This window comes from Nipponia nippon, unplaced genomic scaffold, assembly GCF_047370975.1.
Source record: "Nipponia nippon isolate SJK-2023a ecotype South Korea unplaced genomic scaffold, ASM4737097v1 scaffold_5, whole genome shotgun sequence".
NCBI classification, from domain to species: Eukaryota; Metazoa; Chordata; class Aves; order Pelecaniformes; family Threskiornithidae; genus Nipponia; species Nipponia nippon.
This window is the reverse complement of record NW_028262369.1, coordinates 63010978-63024638: the sequence shown is the minus strand read 5'-3', so window position 1 is coordinate 63024638 and position 13661 is coordinate 63010978. Positions and strand designations below refer to the sequence as shown.

General features: G+C 44.1%; 1 protein-coding gene across 49 annotated transcripts in view; it reads left to right on the top strand.

The window, feature by feature from the left end:
• The window catches only part of MAP2 (microtubule associated protein 2), a 240331-nt gene that overhangs the window by 69961 nt on the left and 156709 nt on the right, over positions 1-13661 (top strand). The gene's annotated exons all lie outside the window — the stretch shown is intronic.

Genomic DNA, 13661 nt, shown 5'->3' with positions numbered 1-13661 from the left:
GGCTGTCAGTAGCTTGCTTTGCCTTTCCCATTCCAAAGCTGTCCAGATCACATTAATAATCTGGGCCTGCTAAGATGCTGAATGACTAACCTCTTTGTCCAGAGAGCTTGGGTTGAAGTGTCCTCTTAGCATGAGCCAGGGGTTTACAATATGGATGGTGGGTGAGTCTGATCTGACAACAGGCTCTTAACTGATGGTGTAGCTATGTGTCTTCTGTTCCTCTGGGGCTTTCCGAGGACAGCTTGGTCCTGCCTGCATGTCTTGCTGGCTCAGTTTTCTCTTCAGCCAATGCTCTGTTGTGTCCTAGTTAACTTTTTCTTCTGTGTACACAAAAACTGGATGGCTCTGAAAGGGAAACATCTTGCCCTCCTGTCTACAGTGTTTCTAGGTTAATAAACACAGATTTTACCATTGCTCATCTGGGGGAAGAAAAAGTATTGTAACTGGTGAAGGTAAGTCGTCAACAAATAGGACTCTCTTGCAACTTCCAAAGCTAGGTGATAAAGGGTCAATACACCAAAGATTGATGCCTGGGAGTTCAGAGCCAATTTTTTTTTTTTAAATTGAGGATTATTTTGTTTGATGATTAGATGAATGGGAACAACAGTAACTAAATCAGCAGCAAGCCTGCCAATGACTCTGGTGGGCTTGTGATGAAAACTGTTAAGTAGTTGACACACAGCTCAAATTGTGTGCAGAAATCAATGCCGGAAGTAAATCATACAGACTATTAACCTCAGGACCTGCAGAGGGCAAAATAGAGAGCCTTGCTGTTTGGAGCACCTGTAGTAGCTCAGCATTTGGAGATGTGCTTGTGGGGGAGACATCTAAATAAAAGCCACATAAACAACTCCAAATCTGTTCCAAGTTGGCTGAAGGGAGGGAAGGGAGAGAGGTAACTATCTGGTAGTTTTAGATGTGTTGCCATGGTGACAAGAGCCAATAAACTAGAGCAAAACCAGGACTAATCTATAATTGAAAAGTCTGGCAGATGCAAAGACGCATTGCTGTTTGCAGAGATTCAGGTATGTAGTAGTGAACCTGCTACTACATCCATTGTGCTCAGTCCTGCCCTCATCCTGAAGAGTACTTTTATTTACTGCTGGTTTCCAAAGGTTCCTTGTCATTTAAAACACATACATTTTATTTCTTTTAACAGCAAGTTAATGCCACCTGCCAACATCTGATCCCAATCAGAGCTTTTTATGTACTGCACATAATAGGCTTATGGTACACATATTCTATATGTTAAACATACTGTCTCCAAAAAGCAAAGCCAGCTTTGGTCTGTAACTTCTGGAGCTGTTGGCTCTGTATTTCAGTCACACTATGGAAGCTGGATAGTCCTGTAAAGACATAACATTAAAACCTTGAGTCAGGGAAGCCACCAAGCACATGATTTACTGTAAGTGCTTAAGTGCTCTGCTAAGTGAGGATGGATTGCTCAAGTGCCTAAAGTTATGCACATGCTTAAATGCTTTGTAAACTCAGTGTTTAAGGACTTTATCCCAAAGGATGCTGTAGGAACCTCCACTGAAGTAAGTGAGGATGAAGGGGACTTCGTGCAGTGCTCAGCAGCTACAAGAATTGTGTGAAAGAAAGGACATTATTGCTATTATACACTTGTATATTTTTACCATGAAAAAAACCAAAAACATCACCAAAAGGCATGATTTCTGGGTTTGGGTTTTTTGGGGGGGAGTATGTGTGTATAGTATGATAAGAGTTTGGATAATTTAGTTAGTATTAAAACGTGCCTTGAGTATAAAACCAGTATAGCTGGGAAACAGGACAGAATTCCCCAGACGATCCATCCTTTCAAGGTTGTGAAGAGTCCTTTTCATTTCCAGAGACATATTAAAAAAAAGTTAAAATAGGAAGGAAATCATTCCATTCAAAATCATGTTTATGGTCCATCCCTTACAACAATTTTCAAACTGATGTTAAACACACCGAAGTGCTTGTCTTTTAATGTTATTTACAAGTGTTACTGGAATTGAGCACTTTGTTTTACTTGTGTTTAAAACAAGAGAGATACTTTAAAAACGAACGAACAAAAAATCCTGGTATAAAATGCTGACTCTCTGCCACATCTAGGATTTTGTCCTCTAGCCCTAGGATTTTGTCCTCTAGCCCAAGTCATCTAAAATAATAAAAAATCTGCTGCTTTAAACAGACGTTGAGGCTATTAAAGTAGAAATTTCTGTCTGGAGAAACTGTGTATTTACACCATATAAATGAAGGAAGGTGTTTTGTTGTTTGGTTGGTTGGCTGTTTTTTGTTTTGGTTTGGTTTTTTTTCCTCCTTGATATTTAATGATGACTGAGATAGCAAACTCTTTGGGACAGAGACCTTCCTCTGTCTTTCAATAATAACAGCATTTTCAAAATCTGAAATCTTTTTTCTGTTACACAAGTTCCCACCAAATGAAAATAGGTGCATATAACTTCATGCAAAGTAATATTTTTACTGCACCAAAGATGATGTCCTGGAGTTGCTACAAAATCTGTTTGTCGTATGCTTTTACTGCTAATTTTCCACAAAAAGATTGATACTGTACAGCACCTACATATCTATATGAATAATCTTCCTGTGTATTTGTACAGTACCTGGTACAATGCAGCCCCATTCTCAGCTGTTTCCTAAACACTGTTGCAATCAAAATAAGCAGTAATAATCTTTGGCTTAATAGGTGTAACCTACCATAAACTTGCTCACAAAAGTGCTCAGGTAGAATACTGTTGTGCCGAGGGAGCAATGCGAGTGTAGATGGAAAGGAGCGCTTCCTTTGTGGGAAAACAGAAGAACTAAGAGGAGATTTTCAGTGTGGTGCCTGCTGGTTGAGCTTCGTGAGTCAAAGCATGTGCGAAGTGCAGAGAGGGCAGACCTGCAGCATTGAGCGCTGCCACAGCCCTCGTTTGGTGCAGGGTAGGATGGCAGCATGTGGGGCAGAGCTGTAGTGTCGTTTGGTTTCCGCTTAGTAGGCCAAATTGGTGCTGAGACATTAATCCCTTTTAGAAAGGTGCCTGCTTTGCCTTGCTGCAGCCATGGCAGCCGCCAGCGGGGAAGGGAGCTGCTGAAGCGGAGCAGCTCCTGAGAGGCGGGCCTGCAATCCAGATGGTGCCCCAGCAGCTGCGTGTGGGTTAGCTTGCTCCTGTGGTGTCCCCTCGGCAGGACACCGCAGTGTCAGGTCTGGCCTTGAAACAAGTGAGCAAAACATAGGGAGAGGACCGCACCTCCACAAGAGTGGTGCCGGTAAGAAGCCTGGTCCTGGCTGAGTGCAAGAATGGGAGAAGCTGTAGTTGTAAAGAGATGATACAGAATGTAAAATTATAAGAGCTGATCACTTCTGCAGAGCAATTGAGCATCATTATGAGTTTGGTGGTGTTTGTAAGGTTGGGGTTTTTGGGTACTGCTGATGGGGAAACGTAAGCTGTGCCAAGTGTTGATGCAAACAAAGCAAATCATATCCATCCCCGTTGAGCAAATCATTAACTCCCCACTCCCTACAAGAACGTTTTTCATGTTGGCCTGACTAGTTCAATGTGAGATGTTTCAGGAAAGAAAAAATTTGTGATTGGACAAAAAGTTTCAGTTTCACTGCAATTTCTCTTTGATTTGGGGGGCGGGAGTGGCAAAACTCAAATAAACCCCCTAAACGGTCAGGGAAAAAGGCTGGAAGGTTTTGTAGGAGTTTTTATTCTTGCACTTTCTTTTCATATTTTTCCAGTTCAGATACTGTGTATCCTCTGAACTTAAGTATTTACTCCAGTGCTTCTCAGAGCTATATGCAGAAGGAGGAAAAAGGCCATGCATTCTATTTCCCTCCTGCCCACCCCTCCCTACTCTGCTCAGTTACTTTCTGTGTTCATACAAATAAAAAAAGATAATTGTTTTCCTCCTAACCTTGCTTGAAAACAGCCCTCATTAAACTCTTTGCTGCGAGGAGGGTTGGATGGGACACCAGTGCGTTAAAGGGCTCCTCTGTCCAGCTCAGGGAGCGCCTTACATAAGGAGCAGTCCCACCGCGGCAGAGCTGAGGGCGCGGGGACAGACGGCGCTTCTTAACGTGACCCTAACTGGGGTCCCTTATGGAGATCTTGCAGTGCCTGGGGTGGCCCTGGGAGAACAACGTGGTGGTTCTTCCCCACCAGCCAAAATGCCTCTGTGCTCTGCCAGATCCGTATTGACGTAGCCGTGCTGCTGCCTGCTGAGGTGAAATCGGCATAGAGCTGCCTCCGGCCCTTTTACTACAGACAGGCATTGCAAGGGAGACAAGACTTTGTCATCTTATAGCACCCTGCTGCTTGAAGAAATGATTGGTCTTTTTATGGCATATGTAGTGTTTTTCTTATGCTTTCCTAGCTGCTTTTTCTCACCAAATGACCCAGCTAGTGCCTAGAAGGTGTTCATGGGGTTGCTTCTGAATTAAAACTTTCTGCAGTGTAGCAATATGCACCCCATGGTGCGTTGCACATCACAGAAAATGGAAGGTTAAGATCTAGCAGAAAGGCTCTTTGCTGCCCCTAGCAGCAGGATATTAGCTCAGAGGGAATGTAGCAAGACAAAATGATGGTGTATTAAATTGAAAATCACAATAATGGAGGGGAGAGGCAGCTGTGTTGGGAGCTGCCAAAACTGCAAATAAAAGTATTTGGGTGGATGAAGGAAGTTGGCTAGCCAGAAGTTAGAGCTCGTTCCCCAGTTCCCTCACTGTAGTTCAGGGATGTAGTGCATACACCAGTGCTAGTGCTGCTTTACTTTTGATTCACTGTCCTTTCTGATAGAAAATTTCTTCCCAATAACTACCTAGATTTTTAGTGCTTTGATAGACCTATTTTTCCGATCCACTGCACGCATTCTCTGGTGTGCATAGTAATCTTGTAAATGTTTGGATATGATACCTTTATCATATCTCTTTTTAGTATTATCTGAACTCAGCTCCTGTTAATTTAGTCTTTCTGTATAGGCCTTGCTTTATTGAAGTAGAGTTATTTTTATTGCTGCAGCAAACTGGATAGCCAAAGGGAACAAACTCCAAATAATCCTCACAGAGAAATGGTTATCAGTCTGTGGTGGTTATGGAGGGGCTGCACTGGCTTTGACAGCTCTGCTGACCTCAGCTGCAGCTGTATGACACAGGTGAGAAGGGGGATGCTGCTGATGCACAAATGAAACTAAAATGTGTCTCATAATGTTCTGAGTCCTATCCACAGTTGTATTCAATTCAGTGGCTCAGCAATTGATTGCTTAAATCTGAGATTTTTTTCTGCCTTGTTAGCTTTATCCTTGGCCACATCAAGTACTTGGAGCAAGTTGCCCTGGAGAGTTCAGCCTTTGGCTGCTTCTAATTCAGAAGACAGATTTTCTGGATTGTGAATAACATGTTTGTGTCCTTGCATTTCCCCGCGGTTCTGTCAAACCGGAGTTTTTATATTTCAGCTTAGGGGGACAATGAGAGGTGGAAAGGGGAGAGTTGCAAAAGGGCAGAACTGCATTCGATTCAGGAAGAAATACAGTACTTTGCACCATCCTGGCCTGCTGTGTGCAGTGGCTGTCCTGCTGCTCATCCTGCAGCCTGGCACCAGCTCTGGTGGGCATGTAAATGAATGAAGACCCGCTTGCGATTGAGAGACTTGTCTTTCTATAACAGGAGTACAGCACTTCTGCCATATAGCAAACCTACCCGGATTCAGGCATTAGGACTTTTGCAGCAGCCCACAATCCTGTAGATATTTAGGGTTTGTTTATACATGTAGACACACCTCACCCTACTGTAGAGGCAAAGGAACAGTAATTTAACAGTAAGTAGGCTGTGTGACAATGTGGTAACTACTTAAGCAAGCAAGTTACTTTGTGCTCTGTATTAGTTTACTGTTTGTGTGTGAATTTCTCACTGGCCTCTCACGGTCCTACGCAGGGTTCTGGGAAGATAGCAGAGGGAATCACAGGGCCACTTCAGCATGCTGCTTATGGTGGTGTCTTTTCTGGGCTAAAGGCTTTGCTGGTGCACGGGTATGTGGCTGTGGCAGCACTGCTGTGAGCATTTGTGCTTGTGTGAGTCTGTGCTTCTTGAGCAAACCTTACTCTGTAAGTGAGAGGAAGCGTGTCTGTCCTGGGACGAGCAAGCTGGGGGAGCTGTCTCATGCTGGTGCTGTTGCACAACTGTCACAACTATGTGTAGGGTGAAAAAGGCTGCTACAACAAAACGATCCACAGTTATTTAGCAAGTGCTCCTGAGTAATTTGGTGGGCTTGACACCAGTTTGTGACAATATGCTTTGAAGGATTCTTGGTATCATCAACCAGCTTATGCCTGGCTGCTGCTTTTTTCTGGCTTCTCTTGCCCTGTTTCTTCTTGAAGAACTGGGTAGGTGTTGTGATTTAAGTTTTATCTTTCTACTAACCACAGGAGCTATGTGTGACATGGTAGATATTATGACACATCAGGTTCCCTTGGTCTGTTCACTGGCTTCTCATTTGGTTTAGTAATGATTATAAATCTAGCAATTCCTGCCTCCCTATAGAGCCTGCACCTGGGGTTTCTGTCAGCCATGGCTATAAGAAAATGGGTAGGTGAGGCCAAGATGTGAAATAGCAATATATAAGTGGCTGGTTACTAGAGCTGTGTTTCTGTCAAGAATTTATGGTGGTATAAGAATGAACAACAATGAATTTTGTGTGGTTCATAAAACATTAGAACAGAGCCAATTCAGGTATGTAGCCTCATAAAGAACACAATGCCATCTCTGAAATAACAGTGGTTTCTTAAACACTCATGCATAAGAGCTGCTTCTGAAGCAGCTATTTATACAGGATGTTTAAGAAACTGTTTCAGGTATCTTGCTCAAGAAGTATATTTCACATTTCTTACCCCCTGATTTTATTGTTTGCATCTGCTAGAGTTTTAGTTAAGTAAGGATAGTTTTCAATAAGATTAGTTTTGCATTTAAAGTCACAGGTATTATGCTCATGCTCTTCTTGAAGAAGCTGCACATGTCTTCACAAATTTGGAGAGGGACAGATGAGTGAGTTAAATTGAATGTTAGTTTATTGGAAGTGGTGAGTGCGATGTGCTGGGTGGAGAGTGCTGGTGTCCCATCCAGACTGGGCAGATGATAACCAGTACAAGCAGATATAGAGGCTCTCCATCATTTGAGATGGCAGAAGTCCTGTGCTTTCAAGCAAAGGACGTGGAGTCCTGGTTTTCCAACAGCATGTGAGTGAAATATTCACAGTAATTTTATTTATCTGTGTATTTATTATGTTGATTCATGACATTGACATCAGGCTGTTGGATTAAAGGTTACTTGACCCTAGAAACTGGTTGTGCTCATGAGAGTACAAAATGCCGCTTTGTGTGTGATTGTGCAAATGGGACCCTGTTGTGACTGGGTGAAACATCAGCGTACAGTTTACTTCTGCCAGCAGCCACATTTCTGAAAAAAAGCTCACCTTGCAGAAATGGAGAAATCTGGTCCTAGGGTCCACCCAGGAGAAGCATCCAACTGCTTTTAGGTAACATAATGAAGATACAGCGTTTGGCACAACAGCCTGGTATGAGGAAGCGCTGCCTCAGGCAGTGTGGTGAGTCTCTCCGCAGTGGCACAGGACGCTCTGTTGCTAGAAGCTCTGGAGAGGAAGGAAGCATGCTGGCCAGAGTCACATGTCAGTGTTTTGAGGGTCCTCTTAGGTAAAGTTTATTTAGCTTTCTAGGAAGCTGTAGTATTTAATCTGACCTTGAAGCAGCAAACAGATGGAGGGGTATATTCTATCAGAGTGTGCTGCATTTTTGGCTTTCACTTCAAGCAAGAGGTTTGTAGGAGGCTTGCTTAGTGTTCTATGAATTTGATGCTCTATATATTGCTAAACTGGGCCTTTTTCTGTAAGTAACATACATAATTTTTTCATCCTCCTTAAGCTTAAACTACTTCTTTGCCCAGAAGTTAAAAACAGGTTCCTTCAAAATTAGATGCCCTGTTAGACCATACGTTCTGCTGCTGCAGGGAGCAAGTCATTCACATTGGTTTAACTGGGAGTTATTTATATCCTGCAGTGGGACCATGTATTTAACTTTTCAGATGAACCAGTGAATTCTAGTTTTGTGTTTACATGTCTGAAAGACAGGATTCTTTCAGGATTCTTTTCTTTATAAGGCTTTTAAGTGAACAGAGGCTTTTTCCTGTTAGATTGAACTCAACTCTCATCAGTGTGTGTGTTGGGAAATTTCCCTCTTTCCCTAAGAGCATGTCCAGTTAATAAAGGAGGAGAAAAAGGAACGTTCTTGGGAAGATTTGTTCTCATTGTGTATTAACTTAGAAATAAAAACAAAAATCAAATTGCTGCAATGCTGCTTAAATAAATGGTAGTAAAAGTCAGGGGCTTGGAAATAGTGTGGTTCTCCCTTTTTCAGGGTAAGCCATTCAGCATTCCAAACTGGCTTGTGCTGGGAGAAGCAGACATCACCAGCAAGGTATTTCCTGGCTCCTTTTGCCAAATGCTAATAATAATAACAACAACAATAATAAAAATAAAAAAAAGACTCAAATCTGAACTAAGCCACTTGTGACTTCACTTGGCAGTGCAGGCCTGCTCTACATAACTTCTGCCTTTATTTTGTTACTCATGTGCCTGCCAAGAGCTTCTGAATTAATTTGCCCCCTTCTCCCTCCCCCTCTTCCCCCACGCTGAAGTGAAGGCATAGCATATCACACTTTGTGAGCCAGAGGAACATATGGGCTGGGGGAGCTTCAGCCGACCAGACCAAGGGCTCTGCTGTGATGTGAGGCACCGCTCTGAGCGAGGGCAGTGCCTTGGCCGCAGAGACTGGGTGTTTCTCTTCTTGGGCTCCGTCTCAGGCACGCTGCCCTGCTGCTTCTTGAGGGTTTAATTTCTTGCTGGCTTTTCCTGGTGGTGATCTCTCAGCTTGGGCCTCCTTCCCAATTGAGTTTGACCATAAGAGACAGGTGCCCACCTTTTTCTCCCTACCTCCTCTGGAGGAGTAGAAACCTGCTTTTTTATATGCACCAGTCCAATGAGAAGACAGCTTTTGAGGGAGCACAAGGTCTCTGTGTTCCTTTACGTGGATGCCTAATCCATGTCAGATCCTAGCCCTGCTTTAAAATGCTTCAGGTCCTTTGATCTGTGGTTACATCAGGGAAAGCGAAATAAAATGTCTATAGTGCAGAGTGGAGGAGAGGAAAGAGAGTTTGTATGTAAAGAGTGAAAGCCTGATCTGCTGCAGATACATAAGAAGGCACAGCCTTGCCAACAAATTTCAGTGTCGCAGGGAAAGACGTGCGAGCGTTTCTGAAGTTTGAGTCCTGCAGAGAGTAACCAGGAAGGAATGACTTGGAATTTCTTTCTCATTGAGGGGAGAGGAAATGTGAAAACATTTTAAGTGTGAGGCTCTAAGCTGCCTCTGCTTATGAAATGGTGGTACCTTGAAGAGGCAGGTTTAGATTTGTGGTACATTAAAGTGAAGTAACGGCTTCATGGTAATTGATAGCGTTTTATGACACATCAGTTCCAGTTTCTGCTTTGTTAAACACTTTTAAAGCTGCTTCAGTGCACCCGGCTTCCCTTCCCTAACTGCTGGGAACTCTGTGAACCACCGGCTTGTTTGTCTCCAACCAGAGCTGGAAATGCTGGATTGGTCCCAGCCTCCCATTTTGCCTAGGCAGCACCTGCATTTCCTCAGGTAAAATCTAATATGCAAATGTGAGCATCATTTCTGGAATCAGTTAGAAACTGTGCATCCACGTGGTCTTCTGTGTGTGAGTTGCTCTTCTCTGACTTGTTAAATTCCTTGTGGAAGAAAATGCTTCCAGTGGAGCTTGAGTCTGATGAGCGTCTATAGGTTAAAAGAAAAGGAGGAGTTACTGTCCAGAAATCACTTTCTTTTGGCACACGTTCCCTCTAATTCTCTATGACCTCACCTGAAGCCTTTTATCTGACATTGGTTTTGGATTGAGTCTGCATTGCTGATGGTGCATTTGGCTGTAAAGATGAGATTGAGAATGGCTTAATTGATTTTTCAAGGGTAGGAGAAAATGCAGCTCTTGATAACAGTTGCAATTTCAGGTAATGTATGCTAACACTGAGGTATGGGCCGCTCAGAGCTAATAATAACCCAGCTGACCTGACCTGCCTTGGCTTTAAAATGCCTACTAGAACTTGCTGTGGCCTTGTAAAGAGATTTTTTTTTTTTTATTTTTGTGTCTGTCTGCTGCTGGATCTTTACTGAGTCTGCTTAGCTTTGCATCAGGATTTAATGATCAGCATATAAACAAACTAGGTTGCTCCAATTATTTCTCCTGCCAAGACTTTGACTGTGTTGTTGTGGCTCCTTAGGATGGAGGGGCCCTCAGTGAGGGGTTGAAAAAGTTGTACCCTCCCAGTTTGTACCAGAGGACAAAAAAAATCTATAGATTCTTCTCTAGCTGCTTCTTGGGGCAGCACATGATTTGTGTGTCTCGATGACATTTTACGAAAGCTCAAGATAACAGCCCCACATGTTTGATTAATAGATACCTTTGTAGCTTTGACAGTGAAAACTGGGCATTCTTGTTAGGCGTCCGATGGCTACTTCAGAATGGCAGCAGCAGGCTGGAAAAACTGCAGTACACTAACTCTCTCCTAACCTGCTATTCCTTCAAAGTTCCCACCAAGGAACTCAGAAGGAAACTGAGTTTTATTTCAGAGCACCAAGGAAAAATATTTAAGAGTTTGGAGATTAGTTGTCAGCACTGGAAGTGGGGCTTGCCAGAAGTAGTGACAGACCAAGCTTGTAAGGCAAACAATGCTGCACCATGGACTGATAATATCCCCCTGTAATCTGTATTAAAAATAGATTTTACAGGCTCCAGTTTTAGCATGATCCATTCAGTAATTCATATGGCATTCCGTATGTTAGGGTGAGAGGTGGAAATAGTGGGAGTCTAGGGGGAAAAAGACACTGACTGATCCAGATCCTTATGCCATTTCAGTTCAGTTAATTGCATGCATTTAAAGTGTTGTAACGTGAGCAGATGGGGTGTTTCACAGTTATATGGCATGTGTGTGTGTGTATATATATATACATACATATATATAGATATTTGGTTCTCTAGCATTTGATTCCACAGGGCTGCACTGAGGCTTTACCAACCACTCAGGCTGGGCGTGTATGGGGGAGAGGATGGCAGTAATCAGTGGTGGGATAGGATGAGTGATTGATCTAATATTGGGATCCCCAAAATCACGTGAGATATGCGCATGTTCAGTGAATAGTCCCATAGCTTGCAGCTTTGCTGCATTTGGTGGCAACCTCAAGGCACCCTTTCTAAAGTGGTCATGTCCCCTCATTTGAAGCCACCCAGCTTTGAAATGGGTAAACAAACTTCTTCAATGACCTGGGCCTCAATCTTACCTAGTGCTTTGACACCAAGGTAGTTACCCTCAGTTAGGGGAACAGCCCTTTTAGAAGAAGGAGAATTGGCCCTGGAAGCAGCGACTTTGTGTCCTGCAAAAGTTGCAGGACTGTGGATTCCCTCCTCTCGCCAAGGCTGCTGGAGCAGCCAGGCTGCCTGCCTGCCAATAAGCACTGTCCAGCTCGGTCAACAGTCCGGTTTCAGGCAGAATAATGGGTGTCCTGAGCATGGCCAAATGCCCACTTCCCTCCTGACTCTGCAGTCTCCCTGCTCCCCCTCGCTGGCAGTGCCAGTGCTCAGCCTGCAATGGGACCCCCAGTCACCTGGCCGTGTAAGATGAATGCTCTGCTGTTGTCAGCCATTTCTTGATCACCTTCCCCCCGGCTCTGTCCCTCCCTGCCTGCCCTGGCCCCTTCAGCGGCGCCTGCGCGGGTGCTCTCAGGGAAGGGGCAGCCTCCTCTCTGCAGAGCAGCCTGCCTTGCTCTGTGCTCCACAGCAGGAGGATGGCAAACAGGCTGCCTTCCTCCTGGCTGCTACAGCCTTTTAAAGGATATAGTAAAGCAGATGGCGCCGTGCTTATACATAATAAACAGCAAGCAAATGAATAAGCCTGTTTGTCAGCTTGGGCTTTGCTCTGCCACCATCTATCCCTTGTTGGCGAATGCTGGGCCTTTCAGTTTCTCTGGTCCTGCTGGGAGCTCATGTGGAGAGGTTTGCTTGGAGAGACACCTCCCCTCTCTTCCCAAGGATTCCCTGGCCCCTAAGGTCAGGCTTTGCTCAGGTTGGCTCTTCCCTGAGAGCAGCCAGGCTTTCAGCAGGGCATTGATGTAGGGTTGGGGTTCACTTAGTGCAGCATCATTTCTCTGAATCTTCGGGTAAGATAGAATTGGGGTTTTTTTTAATCCATTTTTCTTTTCTATTTTTCTTATCTTAAAGAATTCTGTGAGCTAGTCTTCAGTTTTTAAGAGCTTGAAGTGACCTGGCTACATCAGGGGTTTGGCTGTCTTTCACTAAGAGAGACTGCTAGAGACATTAGATTTGTTTGGCCAAGGTCAGCACGAACTGTAAGTGGTTTGGACCTGGTTGCTCTTTGCTTACAGGGGTGTGGTGGGTTTTTTGTTTGTTGTTTTGTTTTCGTTTTTTTTTGTGGGATTTTTTGGTTTTTTTTGTTTGGTTTTTTTTGGTGTCTGTGTTAGTCCTATTCCCAGTCCATATAGCACTCACTGCCAATTTTCAAGCTGCATCCTCTTTGCTTTCTTTTCTGCTTCCTCTCCACATGGATTGGGAGGTGCGAGGAAGCACCTTGTGACAGCCAAACCACTGTGGTGTCCTCGGAGTCCCAAGTCATGCAGTGCCAGCTGAAAGTGCATCAACAGGTTCCATCTGAGATACCACCTCATCCTGCAGCTTATGGGTGTTGTCCACATGTATCTACACTGTCATTTGTTTACTGTGCAGCTGATATGCTTGGTGCAAGTGGATGCAGCACCTAGTGCTCTGGGGCTGGTTTGGGACTGAGGCCTCAAGCTGCTGCAGTGTAGATAAAATGTAAACAATACAATAATCTTTTGCCCTGCTATTGGGTAAGGAAGGTCAAACATGGGGAAAAAGCTGGATTGCAGGAAATCTTTTCTCACCCAGTTTCTGGAAGTCAGGGCAGAGATGCGGGAGCTAGACTGGGCCCTTGCCTCTGGTTCCAGTGAGCTACTTTGCCCCTTAGAGCCTCTTTCCTCCTCCCACCCGTTATCTCGTCTCATGCTTTCATTTCTTAGCAGGTGTTTACGCAGTGCCCTCGCACTGAGAGAGCTTTCACTCCTGAAGAGTCTTTGTGGGCTTCAGAAGGAAAATAATAATAATTGACTGGGCAGTGCAGGCAGGGATCAGCTGTCACTACCCTTGGTGTACCCAGGGGGAAATAAGAAGACTCAGTCCAGCGCTTTTCAGGAATGAAAGATTAATTCAGGACGAGAGAGTCTTTTGGTCTTCTAAAGGGGCAAAACCTTGAGCCGCAGAAAGTAAATAGCAACATGTGGAGTGGTAGTTGAATAAAAATGAGATAGCAAATAAAACCTTAAGCTTTTTAGTTTATCTTGTTCTCTTAGTTCTCTATCAGATGGCAAGCACCTGCTCAGTGCATGGATATTAGGGGCATGCTGTCAGGAGACTTTTATCTTCAAGTGCCTTTTGCACTCTGCCTTCTGCTCATCAGATTGCATGTTGCAGGGTAGAAGGCATTTGCTGGTCACAGTGA